Source organism: Pan troglodytes, chromosome 16 (genome assembly GCF_028858775.2).
Source record: "Pan troglodytes isolate AG18354 chromosome 16, NHGRI_mPanTro3-v2.0_pri, whole genome shotgun sequence".
In the NCBI taxonomy this organism is placed as follows: domain Eukaryota; kingdom Metazoa; phylum Chordata; class Mammalia; order Primates; family Hominidae; genus Pan; species Pan troglodytes.
Genome location: NC_072414.2, coordinates 80,239,358 through 80,251,416, shown reverse-complemented (window position 1 = coordinate 80,251,416; position 12,059 = coordinate 80,239,358).

The window sequence follows — 12,059 nt, the reverse complement described above, 5'->3', positions numbered from 1 at the left end:
CCCAGGATTTAAGGCTGCTGGGGATTGGTGTACAGGTGGTGGGGGTACTGCATTAGCATCATCATTAGGCTTCATTCTCTTTTGTTATTGCTCTGGTTACAGAATTCCATAGGTTTTGAGTGGTCTGCCCCAACCCCCTTTTCTGTTATTTTTGGAGTGTGATATTGCAGAATGCAAGATTTTTAGCATTATAGTATAAATAACTATATTTGCTGAGTGCCAGCTTGAATCTTCTACCGGCTGCCAAACATGACCAAAAAATTGTTTCTAGTGTATCCTTTGGGGGAAGATTGCCAGGGAACAAAATAAGATGCGATGTTCTCAGTGTGGGAGGACAGCGTAATGTGTGTGGTGCTGTGGGGATTAGGAGTTCCAGTTTGAAGTGTGTTTGTACAACCTAAGAAGAGAAATGCCTCTGTGTGTGTGTGTGTGTGTAACATGTACAACAGACCACCCAGTTCACTGAAAGGATCCTTCAGTTGTTAAGGTTTAGCCTTCGCCTCTTGGTCATTGTTTTCCCAAATGATTTCTGGTCTCCTGGCTTTCACCTTTGCGGGTTCTACAGAGAAAATACTGCCCTGCTTACAAACTTGTTTTCCTGGTAACTTATTTTCAAGGGTTACTTCCTGCTGGGCCATTTCTATGCCTTGTATGTGCTTCTACACTTAACAATTTATAGGATAATTAGTTGTTAATCTGGCTCCTATACAGGTCGAATATCCCTTATCTGAAATGCTTGGGAGCAGAAGTGTTTTCAGATTTCAGGTTTTTTTGGATTTTGGGATATTTGCATTATACATAATGAGATATCTTGGGAATGGGACCCAAATCTAAACATGAAATTCATTTATGTTTTATATACATCTTATACACAGATTACCCGAAGGTAATTTTATACAATATTTTAAATAATTTTGTGCATGAAACCAAATTTGTGTTAAGTACTTGATGTGTGGAGTTTTCCACCTGTGGTGTCATTGAGGCCCTCAAAAAGTTTTGGAGTTTGGAGCCTTTTGGATTTTGGGGTTACGAATGTTCATCCGTACCTACTGGACTTCAGAAACTATGTGCAGATTAGCTCCTTTCCCCATGAGCACTGGACTTGGGGTCAGAAAACCTGGATTTGAGTTTTTATGACCTCAGTTAAGTTACTGTTACTGTTGATGACAGCGTAGTGACTCCTGAGTGCCAAGAGCCTTGTGAGTGCCCTTACTTACAAGCTACGTTGTTATTTAAACCAGCAGGGCAGGCATCTTTATCCCTATTTTATACATGAGAAATAAACTCAAGTTAGTTAGCTTACTTTGAGTTACTTCCTAGTAAGAAGTGGGGCCAGAATTCAAACCTAGACCTGTATACAAAGGTAGTTCTTAACCTTTCTTAACTTTACCTTTCTCATCTATAAAATGAAGATGATACTTCTTCTCAGGTAATGTGGTAAGTTATGTGAGAGTACTTAGCACCACGTGTGGCTTGTTATAAACACTCAGCGAATGTTTCCCTCCTTCCAACATACTTAGGCTCCTGAATTCTGCTCCTTCATTTAGCTGTAACATCTTTAGCTTTTACAACTCCCATTCTCACCTTTTCTAAGTTATACATTGTGGCAACCAAGCATTTCTGACCTATTTGGAGAGGGATGTGAGTAACTTGGACATTAATGGTTTCCATCCATTAATGCCACACACAATGGTTGTATGGCAGGTAAGTCCCATAGCCAGCCTCATCCAGCTGGTTGGGCATGTTAGCTCTGTCCCACCCTGGGCCAGGAAATCCAGAGCCACTGTTAGGCACAGGCTTATGGGCACTAAAAACAGAAAGGATTTGCTGACCCGTTCTATTACCCCAACAGGGGAAAAGGAGTGCCGCTGAAAGGTCAGCAACCCAATTATTGAAAGCTCACAGATCGCTAAGCTTCAAACACACATAGCAAGATAAAGCCTGTTTGCCTGAAATCTCAGGGTAGCCTCAGCCCCTACCCTTCTCCGCTTTATTTTCTAGAAGCACATCGGGCCTGGATTATGGCCAGTTACTTTAGGCTATCAGTCGCCTTTCACCTGTCTTGGCATTTTGGTGCTTAAAACAGGAAGCGAAGGAGGAAAGTGTTCTCTCTGTGGTCGGAATAGGTGCTGTTAAAGGCTCAGGGATAGATCCAGATAGCTGAATCACTGCTGTAGCTGAGGGGCTGGGGCTGGAAGGTCCCCTGCAAGTCAGGAGATAGGCACTGCCAGGGAGGGTCTTACTAGCCTAGAGCAAGACATAGGTGCACATGTGCACGCATACATCCCAGCTACCCTACTAAGCCACTCTGAAGTGGGCCTGAGAAGCTGGCCCCAGGTTTTATTCAGAGGCTTTGGCAGTACAAACAGAGCATTGATTGCCCGAGTGTCAGATACCAGGCCCCAAGTAGCTGCTGAGTGGCTAAGGTGGGTGGGGGAGAGAGACTCCCAGTTTCTCCTTTGGCCCAGTAGGGGAAAACTGTCCTAATGTAGTCAGATGAGGGCACTGAGGCTAGGGCTTTTGGGAATGACAGGGCTAATAGACAAAGTTGAGAACACCCTGGGCCTAAGGGGTTTGGGACACACCTCCAGGTCAGAAAGCCTTGGGGTAGATCAGGCTGAGAAAAGGAGAGAGAGGATATCCCCAGACCGAGAAACCAGATGGCAGCCCAGAGTGGAAGGCGGGGCTTTATGACAGCTGGAGTGGGCTCATACGCATGAGCACCACAAGGTGGCAGGGTTTGCCTGGCATCTGCTCTTCCAGAAGTAGGCTGTCTCTGGAAACCTTCACGAAACCTGGAAACCTTCTGGAAACCTGCCTGGCCTTAGGCTGCTGCCCTTGGAGAAGCTTCTTATCTCAGGCTGAGCAGAGTCCCCAGCACCCAGTCTCCTGGGGTTAAGCAGCAGCCAGAAGCTTGCTGACAGCCAACCAGGACAGATGTGGGGCACTCATGGCCATCCACCCCCATGCATCAGCTCCAGGGAGTGCCACAGATGGACACCATGCCCTTGGGAGGGGAGGGCACCCAGACTGCCATGTGTTAGGACCACTTCATGTAGCCTTGTGCTAGGCCTGCATGTCCACAACATAATCTGACTCACCTAAGAATTACGTTGGTCTTGTGTGGCATTTTTAGATCCATAGACAAGCTTGGAGAGGGGAGGAGACCCTGTGAAGGTCTCAGTCAATGCTTGGTAGAGCCAGGATTTGAACCCAGAGCTATGTGATTCTAAAGCCATCCATTGTCCCATGCTGCCTGGACCCCTGCCTTTGTATCATGGAATTCCTGAACTGGTCATGGAGGGGCAATCTACTGCAGGCTCATGGACCCCTTGGAAAGCCTGAACTGGGGTGATTTGTGAGAATATGAAGAGGATTGACATGGAGAACAGTGAGGCTGAAGGGATTGGAATTATTTGAACTTGGAGAAGGGAATGGTGAGAGTCATGGTTTTTGAGTGTGTATATTACTTACACAGAGGATGTCCATTAGTCATCTTGGTCTGAATTAGAGGAAGTAAGCAAGCTTTAAAATGCAACAGTAGGAATTTTGAGAAGTTACACATGGGAAGAGTTCCTTGACATTTAGGATTATTAAATATTAAAGTGAGTTTTTATTTGAAGATGCTACTTCTTAGTACAAAAATCAACAGTTAAAGCACAATTTGGGAAAGCTAATTGGTAACAGTGGGTAAGAATCTCCATGAGTATTAAAAATAAAACAAGAACAAATGCCATTAAAAATAAGGTCAGTTCTGAGTAGTCCAATAGATTAGTCTTTTTCAGTTTCTTTGTCAATCACCTCACCACATTTTCTACAAGACGGTAAATCTTGATGACAAGGAAAAACCTCAAATAAAGAGAATTCTTGAAACATCCCAGTTAACCCTTCAACAAATATTTGTGGAGGAGGTTGCTTTACAGCCAAGCACTGGGAATAAAATGGAGACCAAAATACTCTTGGCCAACATCCTCAGTTTAGTGCTGAGGGTGGTGGGGGAACCCTGCCTGTCAACAAGCCAAAGGGAGCTGTGCTGTGCACCAACCCTGTGAGGGCCTCAGAGCAGGCCTCAGAATAGAGGGGAGAGAGCCAGGGAATAGAAGAGAGTAGGAATCACGTGCACAAAGCCCAGAGAGGCCTGGAAGAAGCTCTGTGGGGCTGGAGGGCAGTGCATATGGGAATTATTTTACAGTGTTTTAGGTTCTTAACTGTCCAAGACAGCTTAAGAGTAGTTTTGTCTGAAGGCAAGAGAATGAGTTCCATGATGCCTTGTGCAGAATCACATCTAACCTGAGGGCTGGATTCTAAAGTCACTGTATAGGTCACAAATCATCTATGACTAAAGTTACCATGGAAATATCCTTTAGAAAGGTAACACATTGGTGACTGGCCAGGTCTCTCCGGGAATCTAACATGGCCAGTGTTTCTTCTAGAGGTGGAACCAATCATGATTTATTTGGAGGAGCACAAGATTAACCAGTTGGCTTGTGTTTCGGGGCCATGATGTATAAAATACTAAGATTCCTATCCCTGTCCTTGAAGGGCCGTTGACTGCAGGTCTGTGCCCCATCCCTTAGAGGCTTGAATGGAGCGGGTTGGGAGAATATGAAGAGGATTCTGAATTACACCAAATATGAGATGTTTGCACAAAGACAGACATTCGAGGTCCTAGATGGAGTTGCCTCATCCATCCGAGGCTAACTCCAGAGCAGGAGCCCATGGAAGAAAATAGTGGATGAAAATACTTGCACTGTTTACAGTATTATTTGTCTCACCTTTAAAATTCTTGCTGTAATAGTTCGAATTTATAAAAGTTAAATGTGTGTATGATGGAATTCTGTAGACTCCACAGTATTCCTTTGGTTCCCAGTAGTTTCTGTAGCTCCCTGCACACTGCCATCCACAACAGCTAATTATCAAGCAATGAAGCTTGTATTTTAATGCGTACATGCAAGGGAAGCTTAGCCTCAAGGGGGACAAATTCCCTTTTTTTTTTTTTTTTTTAAAGAGAGAGATTTGGGTTTTGGAGAAGTTCTTAAGCCAACAATGGGAATGATGAATGATTAAGTGATTAAGTTGGGTCATTCTAGCCTGAGCCAATAAGAATATGTGATGATGAGTAATGATTGTAGACTATTTGTTGGGCGCAAGATGGACTGTGAAAGCAGACCCCAAAATTTTACTGGGCCATGGCTGCATCAATACAGTAAAAATTTAACTTTTTAAGGTGGCTACTTTGAAACTCATTTGGATGAAAAAGTCTGTTTATTAGGGCAAATTTTATGTTTCTTATAGTCCCACCTCACGCACAGCTGTCTTTGAACACCATTCTCTTAGCCATTCTTTATGCGCGTGTGAGCCTGAAAAGTTTAGTATGCATTTCTGTCCCCAGCGAAGACAAATGGCCACATTTCCTTCTATGGATATAGGGAACATTTCTGTACACTCTGTTCTTCCATCCCTATGTCTTCTCACCAGTTTCTCTCTCTCTCACACACACACATACACACACACACTCTCTCTCTGTCACACACACTCTCTCTGTCACACACACACTCTGTCACACACACACTCTCTGTCACACACTCTCTTTCACACACACACACACACACACACCTTGGATGAACATCACATCACACAGCTGTGAACATTCACATCACATATACACCTCCTGAATATTCACAGCACACACACACGTATCCCAAGAGCTTTAAATATTCTCATCACACATACACATAGTCTTGAATGTTCGCATCACACACAAACACTTGGGTGTTTGTTCCTATCACACACAGGTATAAAGCTTGTTCTCTGTCTGATACATGCATATCCTTGAACGGTCACACTAAAACACACACATGCACACTGCCGACACACCTTTGAAGCTGATATAATACACACGCGTATTCTTGAACATTCACGTCACATGTAGGCTTGAACATGCACCTCACACACTGGGGCATTTGCCTGTTGCTCTCAGACCCATTCCCTAGCCTTTCCCTGCTGTGTTTTGTAATGCATATGTGTGTGTGTGCATGTTGGGGAGGGTGTTAACCACTGCAAATTACCTTTCTTTCTTTTTTTTTTTTTTTTTTTTGAGACAGAGTCTCACTCTGTCGCCCAGGCCGGAGTGCAGTGGTGGGATCTCGGCTCACTGCAATCTCTGCCTCCCAGGTTCATGCCATTCTCCTGCCTCAGCCTCCCGAGTAGCTGGGACTACAGGCTCCCACTGCCACGCCTGGCTAATTTTTTTGTATTTTTAGTAGAGACGGGGTTTCACCGTGTTCGCCAGGTTGGTCTCAATCTCCTGACCTCGTGATCTGCCCGCCTTGGCCTCCCAAAGTGCTGGGATTACAGGCGTGAGCTACCGCACCCGGCCTGCAAATTACATTTCTTAAACTTTTTTGCCAACTGGATTCCAGCTGGATTTGGCCATAAGAGGTACCAACAAGAGACTGAAAGGAGGAGCAGCCAGGTATTTCTCCTCATTCTTTTTGTGTGTGGCAATCCAGCATCTACTCTGGGCCCAGCTCTGCTGGCAGCTGCCTTCATGATTCAAATTTCTGCAGGTAGTCGAGGCTCCTGGGAGCACCACGTCCTTCCTCTGTCCCCCCAGCCCTGGGAGTGGCAGTGACTTCTAACTTGCTAATCTCTGGGGTGTTCCACCATCCTCTGTTTTCATTTTTCAGTCTTTCCAACACGTTTGTAACTAGTTCCTTATATTAAACTCATTCTTCTGAACTACCTGGCATGGCTGAGTTTTTCCTGATTGGACCCTGACTGATGCTCAGCCAACGCCCACAGCTCACCTTAATAATTGTCTCAACTCTGACCTACAACCTTTCCTCCGACTGTGATCAGATTGCTGTTGGACCAAATCCTGGTACAGAGTTTTCAGTATTTGTTGAATGAATGAGTACAGTGACAACCCCTGTCCCCCCTACCACCAGTCCCCACTGTTCTAGAATTTTTCTGGATAGAGCTTGTTGCATCCCTGAGCCCATGAACTGAGTGGCTCCGGGACGTCTTCATCCCTCTCCAGATGGATTACAAATGACAACAGTGACGACACTGGTCGTCTTGGGCAGAGCCCATTTGGAGAGTGGAGGGTGAACCCTCATTCGAGTCAGGCCCTTGTGGAAACTTCAAGGGGCATCAGGCATAAGCAGATTTTGCAATAGTAGACCAGATGTGGCTTCAGAAGCAAGGGGACTATTACTACCTGAGATAAACAGGAAAGAATGAGGTCGTCTCTCTCCCCAAAGATTTAGGTGCATGTATGGTCTGAGGATTGGTCCTCAAATCTAAATTTCTAGCTTTGAAACTGACTTGGGCAAGCTGCTCTCTGCCTCAGCATTCATGCTTATAGAATTATGAGGTGCTATTACAGATCACTTCTTCCTTTTTGCAGAATGCCTAAGGAACTGTTTGATCTTGAACAAGTTATCCACCCCCATGTGGGCCTCGGGTTTTTCACTGACAACATAAGAAAGTTGCCTCCACAATCCTGGTGGGGACTGCCAGAGGCTGATGTTGGCAATCAGGGTTGGTCCCAGGCAATACCTGTGGTGTCCACAGGGTGGCGCCACACACAAATGTATACACGTCCCAGACGCTCCAAGTCGAAAGCTGTGCTGCCGGTCCGGAAGCCCACGTTCCCTCTTCCCTCACACCTCCTGGCATGTGAGCATCACGGAGTGACCATCTGCTTATTACAAATTGAGTGAAGGCATTGAAGGCCACTGCAAACATGCAGCTATATTGGGAGGCAGAAGTCACCAACCAAGTCATGAACACATTAGGGTGAGTTCATGGGATTACGCAGAGTCATGAAGAGGGTGTGGGAATTCAAGACAGGTGAAATGTGAAAGGGTAGACCCAGCCAGGAAAAAAGGTAATAACAGCAACATCCTATTGTTTTCCCATGTATTTGATTCAGTTTAACGTACTTTTGCTTTGAGTAGGCTGAGAGGCTAGATTCTCTCTGTAGTCTGGCATCCTAATTTTTGTGACTCTCACAAGATGCCGGAGGAAAGCAGGGTTGTATAAACCTCACTAGGAGTAAGGGCAGCGTGGAGCTGTGGAAGTGATGTGCATGGCCCCGCCTCACTCTCGTGAGTGGCAGAGCTGGGACTTAAATCTAGTCCTCGTGAGCCAGGGACCAGGTTCATGAAGGGCACTTTGGGGTACTGGAGACAGCCAGTAGGGTGGGGCGCCTGCCTCAGGATGGTCTTGGGTTAGCAGCTCCTGACATGTGACAGGGAGGCAATCCAGGCCTGTGCTCACGCATGGCTACATGCAAAGCAAAGCAAGGTGGACTCTTTAAATAACCTGCCTCCAGCTTCTTGCTTTACATTTGGGGATAACCAGGCTTAGAGACAAGAAGTCACCTGTCTTAGACCTCACAAAGAGTGGAGGCAAAGGCAGGAGATTCCAGGAGTCCTGAATCCCAGCCTGGGCTTTTGCCCACATGCCATGTGGGGTTTGCCTGGCGACAGCGTTTCAAATCCCTGATGCTTTCTGGGAGCCACTGGGAGCCCAGGGTCTCCTCCCTGTGCTCAAATACCAGGCTTCCAAGGAGCCAGCGCTGCCCTGGAGGCAGCATCTCCTTAGCCTCCTGGCAGAGCTGCTTGGCTTTCAGAAGCCCTGTCCAGTAGAGCAGGGATTACCCAGCATGCTGGGCCTGCGGAGGCGGAAGAACCAGGCTCTTTGCTTTGCACAGCCCTCCCTGGGATTACAAGATAATGCATATGAAGAGACATTTGCTTATCCAAGTTCATGGATTATGTGGAAATCAAATTGTAGTAATCTCCCTGGCCATCTGGTCTTGATGCCTCTAGCCAGGATCTCCCAGAGGCCTGCTCAGGCCCCCGTGCAGGGCTGGGGCAAGGGCCGGATGTGCTTTTGATGCCTGGAGCCAGGCCAGCATTTTCCAACAGGCCTAGAAGGCCAGGAGGGTTTATACCCCCAGTATCAGGGAGCAGACGGCAGGGCAGGGCCAGGCAGCTAGAGCCAGGAGGCAGAAAACCATCCGTTACCAATAATACTGCGTGTGGACAGTCCACCTGTTTTGTTAATGAAAACCACCTTGCGTTTTAAAAGGCATCATTAGGCACATTTCTGGGGTGGGGGTGTTGGGAGGGGAATTTTTCTCAAGATCAGGTGCACACATCTCCCATTCTCTTGAAGAAGTGAGGCCTGAGCAATGGGCCTTCCCTGGTTCTGAGAAAAGGGAAATCAGGTTTTCTGTAGCTGGTAATTTGGGTTCTGTATTCATGACCCACTGAAGCTTTTGAAAGGGGAAGAAGAAAGAAGGGCAGTGCTGTGTAGGGTGAAGCATGTGGATTCGGGCTCCAGGCTGTCAGGTTTGGATTCAGCTCTTCCACTTAGTATCTGTGTGACTTTGGGCAAGTCAGTTGATCTTTCTGTACCTCAATTCCTCATCAGTAAAATGAGAATACTAATAGGATGTACCTTGTGGGGTTGCTGTAAAGGTTAAATGAGTGTTTATATTTAAAGCCCTTAGAGGATTGCCTGTCACCAGGGTTCCTGAGTGCAGAGACTGTCCTGAGTGTGAGTGGGGTTGCAGCTGATATTGAGTCTTTACTAGCTGTGTACAGGTAAACAGGCTCTTGGAAGTGTGGGGGTGGGAGTGGTGTGTTGTTTTGTGGCACTCACTTGTCCATCTCCATGTTGCAAATATTCCCACCATGGCTGATTTTTGAGCCATCATTATGGTGTCACTAAATGCAGAATTGGGAAGAGGTGTGCACAATTGACTCTCGAGAGTTGGGGTGAGCTGATTCTAACAGAGCTCTGGCCCAGCACCCACTGGTGTGATGAGGCCGCATAATCAATATTAAAAATGTTCATTCTGGCTGGTCAATGCCTTAAGAGTCCTCCTGCTACTCTGTTAGTCATGGTTTCTCCCCTTGTGATCTTCCCAGACTTCCCACTGGTCCATTAACTGAGAGAGTTATAAGGACTCTGCTCCATGATTTGGCCAGTATCAGTTCTGATAGGTCAAGGCTGTGCCAGACCAGCAGATAAGTTGTATGAATATCACAAGTCTGCAGCCCCAAAGGTTCCAGGTCAGGAAGCTGAGTGGCCCTGGGTTGTGGGTGTGATGCCTGGCATACTACTGTCAGCTACTCTGTGAGATTCCCTCCCTGTATTGTCACCCAGCCCAGCCACAAGACAAAGGTAAAGCCCTGTAACTGTACTCTGAACTGAGGCAAAAAGGTGTCTATCACTTTTAAAATAGAGTTTGCACATGATTTACTCAAATGATTAAAAAATGTAATCAATATGACCTACTTCACCAGCTTGGAATGCAAATACCATCTCGTTTCTTTTAGTTTTTCCAATTAATTGCTTGAGTAGTCTTTATGATTCAGAAATTCAAGCTCTCTCTTTTGAGGCTTCTGCCCCACTGAATTATCGTTGGCTTAGAATAAAGGAAGAACAATTTCCAAATGCGAGCCAGAAAACAAGAGTCTGATTAGTCCACTAGCTGGCAGTCTGAGCTGGGTGGCTGCTGTGGTACTCTCATTCAGGACTCCCAGCCTGACCAATGTGCCAGGGTGGTTGGACCTGGGCAGTATGGAGCCAGGCAGGGGGTAGAAATGAGTGTGATGGGCTGGGAGTGGGCAATAGAGAGTGGTGGGGTCTGTGTTGAAGTGACATGTACCTTCCTCCAGCCAACTGTCACCATGTGAGAGTGTGAGCCCTGTGTTGGCTGATTTTCTCATGTTTTCCAAAGAAACCAGATATGTATAGGGTTTTATTTTTGAGGCATAATCTGTATACAATAAAGCATACAAATCTTAATGCATCTTTACACATGTATACATTTTACATGTGTAACCACCATCCGTCATAAAGAGATGGAACATTTCCACCACCCACAAATTTCCTTTGTTCTTCTTTCCCAGTCAACAGCTAGCCCCCTCCCCCAAAGGTAACCACTGATTTTTTTTTTTCTTTTTTTGAGATGGAGTCTCGCTCTGTCACCCAGGCTGGAGTGCAGTGGTGCGATCTCAGCTCACTGCAGCTTCTGCCTGCTGGGTTCAAGCAATTCTCCTGCCTCAGCCTCCCGAATCACTGGGATTACAGGCATGCATCATGATTCCTGGCTATTTTTTTGTATTTTTGGTAGAGACAGTGTTTCACCATGTTGGCCAAGCTGGTCTCGAACTCCTGACCTCAAGTGACCTGGCCATCTTGGCCTTCCAAAGTGCTGGGATTACAGGCATGAGCCTCCGTGCCTGGCCATGTAACCACTGATTTCTATAGCCATAAATAAGCTTTGTCTGATCTTCAGATTCCTATTAATAAAATCTTACAGTCTGTATTCTTTTGTGTCTAGTTTCCCTTGTTCAGTATACTTTTGAGAGTTTTCCATGTTGCATGTATTCGCAGTTTATTCCCTTTTATTGCTGAGTAATAGCAAATATCACAGTTTGTTGATCTATGCTCTTATTGAAGAATATTTGGATTGTTTTCACTTTTGGGCTATTGGAAATAAAGCTGTTACGAACCATCATGTATGATCCTTTTTTGTGGATACGTGCACTCACTCCTCTTGGATACATATATATGACTAGTATTGCTGGGCTATAGGATACGTATATGAAACTTGATTAGAAACTGACAATTTTTCATGAAGGTTGTATCAGTTTATACTCTCACTAGCAATATATGACAGTTCTAGTGCCTCCACATCCTCATGAGTACTTTTGGCCATTCTAGTGTGTATGTAGTGGTACCTCACTGTGGTTTTAATTTGCATATCACTGATGAATACTAAGATTGAGCATCTTTCCATATATTTATTGGCCATTCAGTATCTTCTTTTATAAAGTTCCTTTTAAATTCCTTGCCTTTCTTTTTCCTTTTTAATTGAAGTGTCTTTTATTATTTTATATTTTTTATCTATGTATTATATATATGTTTTATTTGGGTTATGTTTTGTTGATGATTTCTGTTTCAATCCATTGTAGTCAGAGAACATACTCTTTTGAGATTTATGAAGACTTGCTTTATGTCCCAGCATATAG